At 59.5% G+C, this 13,147-nt stretch overlaps 1 protein-coding gene across 3 annotated transcripts in view; it reads left to right on the forward strand.

Annotated features, from left to right (window-relative positions):
- Positions 1–213: 213 nt before the first annotated feature.
- RBFOX3 (RNA binding fox-1 homolog 3) overlaps positions 214–13,147 on the forward strand; it is a 398,328-nt gene continuing 385,394 nt past the window's right edge. For 2 of the 3 annotated variants that reach the window (XM_059379596.1, XM_059379602.1), the window contains exon 1: positions 214–318. The gene's annotated coding sequence lies outside the window, so the exon portion shown is untranslated. The remainder of the gene's footprint in view (positions 319–13,147) is intronic. The other variant, XM_059379600.1, reaches the window with a different exon arrangement.

Below are 13,147 nucleotides of genomic sequence, written 5' to 3' on the forward strand. Positions count from 1 at the left end.
GAGCGAGGGAGAGAGGAGGCGGTGGCGAGGGAAGAGCGAGTGCGGAGCGCCGAGCGGGGCTGCTCCTGAGCCAGCGGAGCCTTCTCGGATAGCCGCCCCGGCCCCCTGCCCGGGCCCGGCCCCAGCCGCTTGCGTGGTCGGAGGAGACGCGGCCGCCGCCGCCGCCGCCGCCCGAGCCCGGCCCCGCACCGCACGCCCCTCGCCGCTGGCCAGCTGGTGCCCGCGCGGCCCCGGGACGCCGCTGCCCGCTGGGGGCCGGGATGCAGCCGGGGCATGGCCGCCGGGCCCCCGTCACCTGCCGCGGGGAGCGCTGAGCCCGTGAGTAGCCCGACCCTCGCCGCCCGCGCATTGCCCTGCGGCGGTCATTACCTTCGCGTTGCACGAACTGGGGGCCGTGGGGCGGGGGTGCTGCGGCCCGGGGAGGGGCGCTCGAGACCCCACAGAGGGAGGCGGGGCTGTACCGTGCGGCTGGGGACCATCCCGAGGGCGCTTGGGGAGGGGTGGCGCCCTCGGGGTCAGGGGTCTCTGTGCAGGGTCTTGGCTCCCCGGGTCCCTCCTGGGCTGGGGTCGCGACACGTGGCCCAGCCGGAGGCTGGAGGGACGGTTTTGTGAATGGGAAGGCCCCGGGGTCGGACTCCATGGAGACACAGGGGAGTCCCGCGCGCTGTGTGGCGGCAGTGGTGGCGGCAGTGGTGGCGGTGGCGGCGGCGGCGGCGGCACAATGCCCGCGCGGGGAACTCCCGAGCGGGGGGGGGGGGGGGGGGGGGGGGTGCAGCCGCGGGCGCAGGGCGACCCCGGCCCGGGGGGGCGCCTCTGGGGAGGCTGCCGGAGACCGTGCGGGGAGCAGGGGTTAGCCGCCCTGCGGGGTGCAGTGCTCCTCTCTCCCAGCACCCAGGCCCCGAGAGCCCTGCCCGAGTCCTGGGGGAGGAGGCTTCGCCGGAGGAGTTGAGGACCCAAAGGAGTTGTGCGGAGGAAGGGGGTCTCACGGCTCCTAAGAGCAGCCGGGCCTCAGCGCCGCGCTACGCGCGAGGGTAGGCAGCGTGGGCGGCGGGGGGGGGGGGGGGGGGGCCAAGCGGCGCGCGGGGCCCTCCAGGGGGCGGGTTGGGGGCGCTCCCAGCGGTGTCTCCAGCCCCGGCGGAGCGGCTTCTCTCCAGCCTGGGTCGTCCCCAGGCGCCAGCGCTGCCCGGCTGGGGAAGCTGGAGCAGGAGGACCGGGCACAACCCTGGCCCAAACTTTCCGCCCCCGCGGCCCGGGGTGCCGTGACGCTCATCCCTTCGGGAGGGCCGTCTCTCTGCGGTTGCGGTTGGAGGCCCGCGGTCACATTCTCCCCCTGTGCGGAGTCTCCCCCCGGGTGCCTCACCGCATGCCCTCGCTGCTGGGAGCCTCACCCTGTCCAGGCGAGGGGGAGGGAGTTGCACCTGGTGGCTGGGACCCGGTCCCACCCAGAGCGGCTCCAGGATCCAGAGTCTCATGTGGGGTGGGGGGTGTTGTTAGGAGTCCGGACTCCTGCCCCTCACCAGCCGGTTAGGGGTTCTGCGGGGTGGGGAGAAGCTTCTCCATATTAGCTTTCCAGCTTTTCCGAGGGACTAGGTTTATTTTTTAATGGTCACTTTTGAAAAGGACTCCCGCTGCGCTGCTTTTCCTGTCGTGCAAGAAACACCTGGCGGTAAGGGCGGGCGAGGAGCGGGTCTGAGGGCTGCATCCCCCAGGCAAGCCCCCTAGTTGGAGCTCCCTACATGCTGGGTCGCTGTGTTCCTGCTGAAATACCCTCCACGCTCAGGGATGCCCTGGGCACGCACCCGGGGGACCAGGACACTCAGCAAGGAGCAGGTCCCAGGGTAGTGGAGTTAGGTTGCCTGTAATGAGGTCTTTCAGTTGGAAGGCAGCTTTGGTTTTACTGGTCTGCAAAAAATAAATACATAAATAAATAAAAAAAAAGTATAAACATCACAGCAGAACCTGCTCATTAAGTGTGCATAGTGGATTTGGGCGGATGTCTTAATTAGGCTGCGTTGTTAACGGGGATATTACACTAATTAAAACCAGACCCTCTAGGTGAGCAAAAATTGTGGAGGGAGAGGGAGAAAAGTTGCAGTGAAAGCCTCACCCAAAGAAAGCAGGATGAGCGCAGGTGGGGCGTGCTCCCCCTGTGGGGGCTTCTTGGGACAGTATCGGGGGAGGGGACTTCAGCGCACCCCCTCCCTTCCTAGGGCTGAGGACAGAGGCTGCCACCCCTATCCCTCCCCAGGGACTGGAGGTCTCCGGGGGACTCACTGCCACCTCACACTCCTGCAAGCAATGGTTAACCCCTCGTTCCCCTGCCGGGAGTTTCAGGGAGGGGAATGGTGTGGGTGAGGTGGGAAACCCTGGGGGTTTTGGAGCAGAGGCAGGGTGACATGGGTGCACCAGGCCGGCCAGTCTGGGCCTGGCGAGGCAGCTGTGTGCAAGGGGACGGCCTGCCAGTGGCGCATAGGCTGCTTGCCTCGGAGCCGCCCGGGTCTTCTGGCACGAGGTGCCCATTTCCAACAACGGTTCCCTCCCCCGTAAAAAGAGGACCTAAATGATTTATCTGATCCACCCCCCCGGGGCCTGGGGCTGAGAGAGACCTCCCTGTCCACTTCCCCCGGGGCCTTGGGTCTTCCCAGGCTTCTGGGAGGAGCTGGGAATTCAGGGAGTCGTCTCCCTTCTCCCCACCCTCCCCCCCAAGGCCTGGCCTCTCTGGCTGCGTCAGGCCTTCCTTGCGAATGCCCCTTGCCCAGTGCCCTCTGACAGGAGCAGAAGCAAAGCTGGATGTATTCACTGCCCTCTGCAGGGGCCAGAGGCTGGGCTGGAGGGAAGGCAGAGGTCTGGGCCGCCGCCTGCCACCTAGGAAGCCCCAGGCCTGCAGCCCGGCGGCAGCACCAAGGACAGGGCCAGGGGCCGGCCACCCGCCCTCCCGCCTCTGACATTGTACTGGGCTGCTGGGGGCCACTGGGGGCGCTGCTGGCGCCTCCTGCTAGGGGGATGGGGAGGGCTCCCGAGGTACGCGCAGAGCTAGGGGAGCTGGGGGCCAGTGAAGAGGCAGATTTCGGAAGGAGGCAGGTGGGATGAGTCCTGGGTGCCCTTCCAGAGGGGTCTTCTGTGGTGTTCCTGCCGCTTACTCAACCTTGTACGTTGCCAGTGGCTTGTGGGAGAAATGGAGAGAAATTATGGAGCTCTTTGATATCTGGGGATGCACGAGTCATGCAAGGCGGCAGCCAGAAAAAATGCTCCCCCCGTTGTGGATCCTTGCCAGCCTGGTGTAGCTCAGGCCTGTCTCTACCTTGCAGACTTCTTCCCAGCCGCCCCTTCAGCCATCGCCAGAAGCTCCTTCATTCGGTGATGTGTACAAGTTGGAGGCGCCTTGCTCTTACAGGCAGGGAATGGGGCTGGTTTATCCCCGCCTCCTCCCGTCACGCACACTGTTTGGTGCGTGCCTGTGGAATCAGCAGTGCAGGAATGGACAAGGGAAGGGAGCTCCTGTCCCGCCCAGAAGTGTCCGGGCGGTGTGGGGAGGGGGCCTTATATAGGGCGTGGAGTTGCCACTCCGGGCGGGACGGCGCCATGCAGCCACCTCCACAAGGGAATCGTGTTTCCCAGGCCGCAGTGTGGGCCTCCCCTCCTCGAGGCCTTCCTCCAGCCCGGCTGTCTGTGTGTCCGCAGTCTGTGGCCACTTGTCTCTCTCTGCTGATTGATGGCTGCGCTCCTCCTCTCGACTCTGTTGTAAAGACAAATGGAACCTGACCCGCAGCTGGCATTTGGTGAGGAATTTTTTATTTTTAAACAAGTGAAGGGGGAAAACCATCTTGAAACTTACCCCCTTGAACAGAGATGCTCCTTCTTGGGCACCTGCCTTTCCCCAAGTCCCCGCCCGCAGCAGGCCTTCTCTTCGCACAACGGACGGCCTTTCTTCTGCACAACGGACAGCCTTTAGGGACACGTCCCATTTGCACCTACATCTTTTTGATGAGCCGCAGTGTCTCCCCACGTGCTTTTATAGAAGCAGCACGTTATTTTCACAGGTTCATGATACATTCAGGCAACCGAAACATCTTATTTTCTGCCGCCCCTCTGAAGTAGGTTTCTCTCTGAACCGTCACTGTCTCTTTTATTTATAACATTCTGGTTCCATCTCCCCCACTTCTCACTGTCTGTCTGTCTGCCCCCCCCCCCCCCCCGTACTTTCTGGGTGGTGCAGGCACTTTGTATGTGACTTTCTCCTTGCATTGCCTGTGAGAGTTGAGGGCAGCTTTCAATTAGCAGTTGGATGGTGGTAATAATTGAGTACACAGTGGGTTCTGTTCTTTGTGGGGGGCCCTGCAGATAGAAGGATGAGCGTCCTCACTTGAACACCTCGAGATGAGGACTGATCTGGTGTCTAGAATAGGGGTTTTAACGTCAGTCCTCTAAGTAAATTACTTTGCTGTAGCCGTTTCTCCAGGGCCACCAGATCATGCCTTAGGAAGGTGACTTGAGATAATAAAGCACATAAATCCGTTACTTTATTTGAAAGTGTTTCCTTTAATGGGGGGTGGGGGAAGCTCACACTATATAGACTGCATTTGGGAAAGTGTTGTCAGTCTGGGTGGAGCCAAACCGAATGTCCCAGGAGGGCTCAGGGCCTGGGGAAGATTGTCAGCTGTCTTTTAAATCGGGATCCTAACGACGTGCTCAGCTGTGTGCTACGGCCGTCTGGCCTTGAACCTAGTCTCCACTCTCCCTGTGCAGCTCAGGGCTGGCTCCTGTTGGCTCCGCGTGGGAGGTGGGTTGTAACTTGTTGGCATCAATGTCATGTTGTGGGTTGGGGTCTTCAGAGTCTGTAGTGTTCTCTGAGGATCAAGAGCAAAGCAGTTCTCCTGCCAAAAAACCAAACCAAACCAAACCAAAAAAAAAAAAAAAAAAAAAACAACAAAAAATGTTTAACATCTAAAGCCAGAGAGTCTCAGCAGAAGACAAGGAGGGAGGGTATGTGTTTTTAGCAGACCTTCATGGACTTACTGCTACGGTTAGTGGCTGTACTGAGATCTTCCTCCCAAGGTTCTAGAAGAGCAGGGGCATAGGCGAAGCAATGCACCGGACCTGGCTGCACCAGCCTGCTCCTGAGAGAACCACGCCTGGTCGTCGGCGCCGTGTGCGCAGGTGTCTTCCAGGTGTCTCCCGCATGCTGCGGGGAGCGAGCCAACCCTTCTGGTCTGGCGTAGCTCTGGACAGTGACTGGGAACCAGGAGGAGAGGCAGGTGCTCAGGTGTGTCTCTATTAGCCCTTTCACTTGCAGGTGAGTGAACTGCCTGGGGACAGATACCTCCTACCAGCCAGACTCTGCAGTTACATCAGGTTCCTTCTGGGGACTTGGACACGATCATAGCTTGTATCTTTTGTGTGTAAGAGAGGAGAATCCATGTACCTTTATTTTTCTGGGACACCTTGGTTTCACAAGGTGAAACCAAGAAGAATTCTCCTTTCACCAAAACGACTAAGCAAGAAGTAATACAACCCCCTCCAAAAGATTGTTCTCGCGGGGCCGCCAGTACAGTTGTGTGGGCAGTGTACTGCACAAGCCTGGGGCACATGTGGACCTCTGCCTGTGAATAGTGGAACACTGCAGGCCGGCTCATCAGTCTCCTTGTCTGTGACACCAAATGAGACTGAGGGATGATGATGACAGGAAAGGTGTCCCTCTGGGGCCGGGGCCCTTCCCCTATCCCCCTGCAATTTGTGTCTTTGGGTCCTGGGTGATTCCTGGGCTGGGTGTCTTGTCTCCAGATCGTTTCCTTGTAGGCCAGGGCAACGAGAGCGCAGAGAAGCACATGTTCTTAGCACCGAAGCCTCGGCGTGTGAAGGTGGGAACCTCTGAAGGCCGAGGGACATTGTGTTTACTTGTGTTGGAAAGAGGGATGGGTCACCGGAGGAGTGAATGCCCAGGTGCACTTGGAAGTAATTTCTTGCTAACGAATAGTTTGAAAATCCTTACTGAATATAAACCAGAGGTCTCACTACTGGATTAAATAGAAAATAACTGACATCTTGTGGAACTTTTCTTCTAAGGGTTGGGTGCAGGGTGATGCTCCCAGGTCTGTACAGAGGACCTGCCGGGCACCTTAAAACCCAAGCTTGTGCTGCTGACTTCTCCCCCACCCCATATTTTTTCTTTCCTGCTGGCAGTAGCAAGAGGGGTTCAGCAGGAGGTGTGAAGATGGTGTGAAGATGGTTTTCCAGTGGTTCACATGGGCCGGCCGCACACACAGTGTGTTCCTGTGCTCTGTTATGGCGGGACCCAAGGAGAAAAAGGCAAATCAGGAAGGTTTGTGTTCTGGCTCCTGTCCGCCACCAGCTCTTGCTGATTCAGCCTCACAGCCTTGCCTCTCCCTGGGGGTCCTCATTAGTCTCAGGGGAGTCCCTGACACTGTGGCACTGGTGTCCCTCCCGCAGGCTGATGGTGTAAGAGCCACCCTTCACCCCTGGGACACACAATTTCGATGCACATTGAAATTCTACACAACTTCTGAACAAAGCGGTAGGTTCTTTACCTTGCTGGAGACTTCAGGGCCGCTGAGGCAGCAGCACTGCTGGTCAGTGCACAGAGGAGGCAAGCGCCTGCCCATGCTGGGGTTGGGGCCGGGGAGCTGACCACAGCGTGCTATGGGGAGGGAATGCAGACGTGTCCACCTGTGATTGGGGTGAGCTCACAAACCTGTTTCCTCAGCTGGGCAGTGGGGAGGCAGCGGCCATCAAGGGGCTGGCACTTAGTAGGCACACAGTGGCTGGTCGGGAGGGGGGGCCTTTTCTGGGGCCACCTGCCTGCCAGGGGAATGGGCATCTCGTCTGAGTTAAGGACACAGCCTCTGCTCTGTCTCCTGTGGCCACAAGGAGATGACGTCGTTTCCAGATGGGTCCAGGTGGCCAGATGGAAGTGGGTCTGGTGTCTCTTTGTAGCAGTTCTTACTTGGATGGCCAGGAGGCACCCTCAGGCTCAGCCTGGCGGCTCATGCTCTCAGGGACAGGCCAGGCAGAGGGACGTGAGTCAGGTCCTGTCCATGGGGCTGTGGACCCAGGGGTAACTGGGAGAGAAGACTCTTGCCTGCTCATGCCGTATTGCCTCAATGGGCCACCTCTCCCTTCGCATGCTTCTGTTTTCTGGGGGTGGGGGGCGTGGTGTGGGACGAGCTCAAGAACCAGAGTTGGGGGGTGCTGCAGCTGGTCTCTCTGCTTTTGCTGAAGCAGCCTTGGGTTCTAAGGTTTGGGGGCCCTTGGTCACTGCCAGCTGGTTTTTCCACGAGTGGGGGAGAGCAAAGAAGCATCTTGACCCTGCCCCCACCACCACCCTTCCCAGATTCCCGTGAACCTGTGGATCACCCCCAAAACACACAGTCTCATACAGAGAGATTCTGTGCCACCTCTGCCTTCAGTGCAGGGATAAATGACAAACCAAAACATGGTCTGGCAAAAACCATTAGCTGTAAACATATAGTGTGTGTGTGTCTTTCTGGAACATTGACTCTTCCTCATTGAAGGGACCACAGTGGTGCCGTTAGGCATACCTGGGACCCCCACTGCAGGGACAGGTGAGGTGGAACCAGGGCCCAAGGGGCTGCTTTTCCAGGCTCCCTGTAGGCCGGGGATCGGGCTGTGGTTCACCAGCCTCCCCGCCGCACTCCCCGAGCTGCTGGTAATGGGCTTCATAGTGCCCCTGCCCGCCTCGTAGGGGTGCCACCTGCGGGTGCACGAGTCAAGTGTTTTGGAATCTTAGCAGAAAAGTGGTGATCTGGGGAAATCCAGTGTGAGACCTGTTATCTTCAAGGGTGTAGTGTTATAAGCAGCATTCGTGAACAGCTCACGCCACGTCAAGAGTTAGGCTGCGAGACTGCCTGCTGGCCACAGGGGGTTGATGGAAGCTGGGTGATGGCCTTTGATTGTGGGGGACCCCATTCCCCTTGTCCTCACCTCGGAAGCCCTTTTAGGGTCTGGGACTGCCTTCCAGCATGATGGCCAGCGAGCACATTCCCCACGCCGTGCCTGGGGTCTCTCTGCAAGCGTGCCCCGGAGCTAGAAGATGCGTGTGGGACCCCTCCTGTCGCTGGTGACACTGCGGCGGCGAGCATTTGCTTTCCTGATGTGTCTTTGGTAAATGCATGAGTGCCCTCCACCGTAGGTTGAAATCTCATCTTAAGAGTAGACATGTCTGCACCGAGCAGATGCGTAAAACTGGAACCAGGTCGTGGGTAGTGGTGTCTGCGTTTCCGTGTTGGAAATGTGGCCTGCGGTCTCTGACCCCACCCCGGCCCCCAGTCACCACGTTGTTCTTCCTCGGCTGTGTGTCACCAGAGACCAAGTAAGGAAGAGCCTCCCCCTGCCACCGTCATAGGCACGGTAATATGTTTTGTTCAGATCCGAAGAAGAAAACTCACAAGACCAGACTTGGAAGATTTTGGCCCCCGACGGTAATTTTTCCGAAAGCGATGAGCGCTATAAATGAGGGCTGTAAAGGAAGTCTTTAGGTGATGACCGTGACTGTGATGGGCAGTGTCTCGAAATGCATTAATAACACACCAACATCACAGAAAAATTAAGTCTGCTGGAAGAGGAAGGAGACATGCTTTGGGGCCGGAGGCCGGGCCTTCCTTAGCTGCCTCAGGTCCGGGGCTCCGCCCCTGTGGCCTGTCCCCATCTCTTCTCCGGAGGACCCCGTCCCCCCGGCTGCCGTTCAGTTGCTCACAATGTGGATGGGAGGGAGAAATAGGATTTCCTTCCCAGGGGGCTCCTCCCGGGGCTGTGCTGTTTTCCAGCTAGGCGGACGGAGGACTGCTGAGCCTTCCCCAGGGTCTGGCCCCCCCGTGACTGGAGTCAGGCTGCTCCAGAGCTGGGGCCTGAGGGCGTGGCTCTGGGCACCCCCGCCCCCACATGGTCCCTCCAGGCTGCAGTGGTGAGTCCTCTGCAGTGTCCCGCCCCCATTAGCAGCCAGAGCATGCGGCCACACGTGCTCTCCTGCCCTTCCCACTCTCGCCTGCCCCGACCCCATAGCCTCTTTCTCTTTCTCCTGCTCGCCCCCCCGCCCAAAGCGGGCAGACCTCTCCAGCGGGATGCAGGTGAGGTGCTGGCAATGGCAGGTCAAGCAGCACTGAGCTCAGAGCAGCTGCGGAGAAAGATTTACGGTTCCTTCCTGCCCTGCTGGATGGACAATTAAAGCCCCGCACGGCTGGAGGAGAGCCGTGTCGTTCAGAGTCAGGACGGTCAGAATAAATCCGTCACCTCCGCTTAGAGGCTGAGCCGGACTGCTTCCCGGGGCCTTTCCGGCGGGAGCCCCCTCACTCGTAGGTCTGAAGGCTCCAGGATGGAGTGTTGAAGGAGCTGATGGATCCTGAGTGCCGAAGGAGTTGGGGCCCGAAGGCACCAGGGGTCTCCTCGCAGGTGGGGGACATGCTGTCAGCCTTCGGGGCAAATTCTGGATGACACGTTTGCAGGGTGTTTGTCTCAGCACCTGGCACCCGTGAGAGCCGCAGACGAGAATGTTCTTGGGTCTGAAGAGTGGACCCCAATCTGACAGTGGAGTGTATGTGCACACACATGTGTGTGTGGGTACAGGTGCACGCCGACACACGTGTGTGTATGGGTGTGAGTGCAGGTGTGTGCATGCCGGCACATGCGTGTATGTGTGTGTGGATGCGGGTGTGTGCACGCCGGCACATGCGTGTATGTGTGTGTGGATGCGGGTGTGTGCACGCTGGCACACATGTGTGAATGGGTATCGGGGTGTGTGGGTGCAGGTGTGCGCACGCCGGCACACGTGTATGTGTGTGTGGATGCATGTACACACAAGCACACACACATGTGTGTGCTCACCTTTTGGGCACTGGCGGGTCCCCCCGTGTCTTTCCACCCTCGCGGGCCCTGGCCAGGCTGCCAGGACCGGGTGTCAGCGCACCGGCCGGCCCCGTGGCCGTCCTTCCTCTTGTGTTCTGTGTCTCATCTCAGTGCCTTCAAGACTCTGGCCATTTCCTCAAGGAAACTTCGTCTGTGTGGAAGCGAGGTGCCCAGGGCGGCTTGGCCCTCCTACTGGCTAATTGGTGACCCGATCCTGCGTGGGAGTCCTGTCATTCCTAGAAACGCTCGTTACTTCCTGCTTCTCCCCACCTCCCCGCCCGCCCCCTCCCACCTCCCCACTGGGGTCTGAGCTCCACGACGGTGCTGGAGCGGTCCACGTGCGGCGTGGGCTGTGGCATTAGTGGGTGTCGAGCCAGCCAGCACGCCAGGCCTTTCATGAACTTGGATACTACAATTATGTGTGCAGAAATGCTGAAAGGGCCATTTAGGATTTTTCTGCCTTTAAAAAATAATTCCTTTCTTCACAGCCGTGTGCCCGGCCCGTTGGCACCACAGCTGTGACGGAGCCTCACAGTGGCTGCCAAGCTCTCCAGCACGTCAGTCTTCCGTGTGTAATAAATAACATGCAAACTGCCACCAGTGCCGTGGCTGGGGCTCCCCCATTGTCTGCTCCGAGGTGCTCTGTGCACAATCAAGGCAGTGTGTCTGGTGGGGTGCACTGCCCTCTGCTGTGACTTACCGTGCTGGCCCAGCCACGAGAGTGGGCCACTGGACCGGGCAGTGTTCTTGGGTGTGTGCACACCCCATCCACACATGAGGGTGTCCCTTGGCATGGAGAACCTGCTTTGCTTCATGGGGAAGGACCAGTGCCCAGGGCAGGGCTCCCAGCGAGGCATTTCTGAGCGTGGGCGGGATGGGGTTTTGTGGGGGAATGGAGATCACGCACAGGCATTCTGGTCGTCTGAGCGTGTGTGTGTGTGTGCATGTGCGTGTGTGGGTGATTGTGCGCGGGGACCGGGCTCTGGCAGGGGATCTCCCCACTTTGGGAGATGCGGGGGGGTGTCCTGGAACCCGACGGGGACCCCAGGGAGTGGGGTTGCTGGTCTCCAGACTCCTGGGGAAGGGGCAGGTGCTGAGCGGGGTGCTGGGACGCACATGGGAGGCGTGCTGGCTCAAGGTCACCCTGTGGAGAGCACCCTGCCCCGAGGACAGAACCCAGACTTGTGACAGTGGTGCTCAGACGTGACACGTGCTTCCCCCTCAGAAGGTAATTAAACGTCTGGAGGCAGCTGCTGCCTTGGACGCTTACCCAAAACACTCAGAAAAGTGTTATTCAGGGACCTTGTTATCTTAAAAAAGAAGAAGAGAACCCAGCCCACCCAAGCACCAAATAACAACCAACAACTCACAAACTTATTATTTTTTTTAACTTCCCCGGAGTTGCCATGGTTACCGGCATGCGTGGCTCCCGGGTCTCTAAGTAGATGGGCTGGGAGGAGGCAGGAAACCTCTGGGCTGGGCCTCCACGGTGTGTTCCCCCATCTGAAGAGCCTGTTGGTGCCCCAGTACGCAGGGAAGGGGCTGGGATACTACGGAGATTTTCCAAGACCACAGAATGTGATATTCTGATGCAGTGCTTCTGAGCTGCCGGAGACGGAGTCTGTCTCCCACGCTAAAATAATTATAGCTAGGAGAGCAGAGAATACATCATTCCAGGTCCTTCACAGCGCGGAGTGTGTGTGCGTGTGTGCGTGCTTCAGCCCCGGCATGGGCTCTGGCTCCTTCGGGAGCACACGCGTGTGCCTGGCTGTGTGTGGAAGGGCAGCCACGGCCCCAGGCACCGGGCTCCTGTGGCCCGCCGAGCACACGCCCAGACCGTGCCATCGGATGGTGAATTTCGGCAGGGGATGTTTTTGGAGGACCAGCGGGGCAGGTGGGGAAGGGTGGATCAGGGCGGGAGAAAGAAGCCGGGCCCAGATTCCTTCTGGCCAGACTCAGGTCTACCACTGCGAGCACGGGGCTCTCTCCACGGGCAGAGGCACCATTCTGCCTTCTGCCGGCTCAGCCCGTGTGTCCAGAATACTAACCAAAAAGGGAAGGGGCCGGGCTGGGGGTGAGCTGTGTGTCCTGCTGCCGTGTACTTTGGGGTCTGGATGCTTTTCTTCCTTGGGATGGACAGAATGGCCAGCTGCTGCGTGACGGGGGGCCCTGAGGCCCCGGCAACTTGCGGGGCATCTGCTTCCCGCTGGCATGTCTCCCACAAGCACGGGAGGCAGCGGGGTGGTGTGGGGGCACTCAGCAGGCGGTAGTGGATGTAGGCAGTGAATTCTGGGTGCTGGGGGACATGGTGACAGATGAGGGCCCTGCTGCCGGACTCTGTGGCTCAGGGTCAGCCCTGGGGACCTCAGAGGGCTCGTTTTCGGCTGGGTCTCTATTTCCTTCCTTTCCACCCAGCAGAGAGCAGACGATGCCCTGTAACTGCATGGCAGGGCCACGCCTCTCTCCCCTTGTACTGCGGTCCTTGCTCATTCCAGTGGCAGCCCCAGCCCCTGGGGCATGGCTGGGCCGTGTGGCCCCTCGCAGAGGCTGGTTCCCCAGTTTGTGGCGGGTTCGCTTGTCCACGGACGAGATGCAGTCTGACTCCCGTGACGTTTTCTTGGCCAGTTCGTGAGCCCCGGTTTAAGGGGGCTGAGTGAGTCCAGGAGCCCTGGGGTCTCTTTGTGAAGTGCTTGTGTACACATGGCTGGAAGTGGGGCGTTGAGGCCGGCAGTGATCCCCATTTCTCCTGGAGAATCCTAGGAGCTGCTTGGCTGGTCAGGTAAATGGTGAAGGTGAGTGGGGAGCTTCTGGATCCTTCCACGAGCCTGGGGCAGAGCCATGTCTATGGCCATGTCCAGGGTGAGTGGGCCTCTGGAATGCTTGCACACTTTCAAACAGAAGACACCAAGAGCCATCCTCAGAGCTGCTGCCCGTGGCTCCCTCCGTCCCCGTCTTCATGGCACTTCTCTGGGAGTTGTAATTTGCACTGATGAAGAAGAATGAGAAATGACAGACCCCAGTAGGTGTTGGCACGTCTGTCTCCCACGTTAGGTCGTAAATGCTTCGAAGGCAGGGACCCTGTTTTCTGCAAAACGCATGGGACGGTTGTCTCTCTACTCACGGTAGGTTCTCAGTCAGTATTTGTGGGCTCTCTGACAGCTGGCTGGGGTGGCCCCGTGCCCCGTGAGCCCTGCATCCTGGTTGGGCCGGTTGGCAAGTGGTCCGTGTGCATTTCTGCCTCCCGTTCTTTCTGGCGCTAACAGCCCTGTAG

This window comes from Mustela nigripes, chromosome 16, assembly GCF_022355385.1.
Source record: "Mustela nigripes isolate SB6536 chromosome 16, MUSNIG.SB6536, whole genome shotgun sequence".
Lineage (NCBI taxonomy): Eukaryota > Metazoa > Chordata > Mammalia > Carnivora > Mustelidae > Mustela > Mustela nigripes.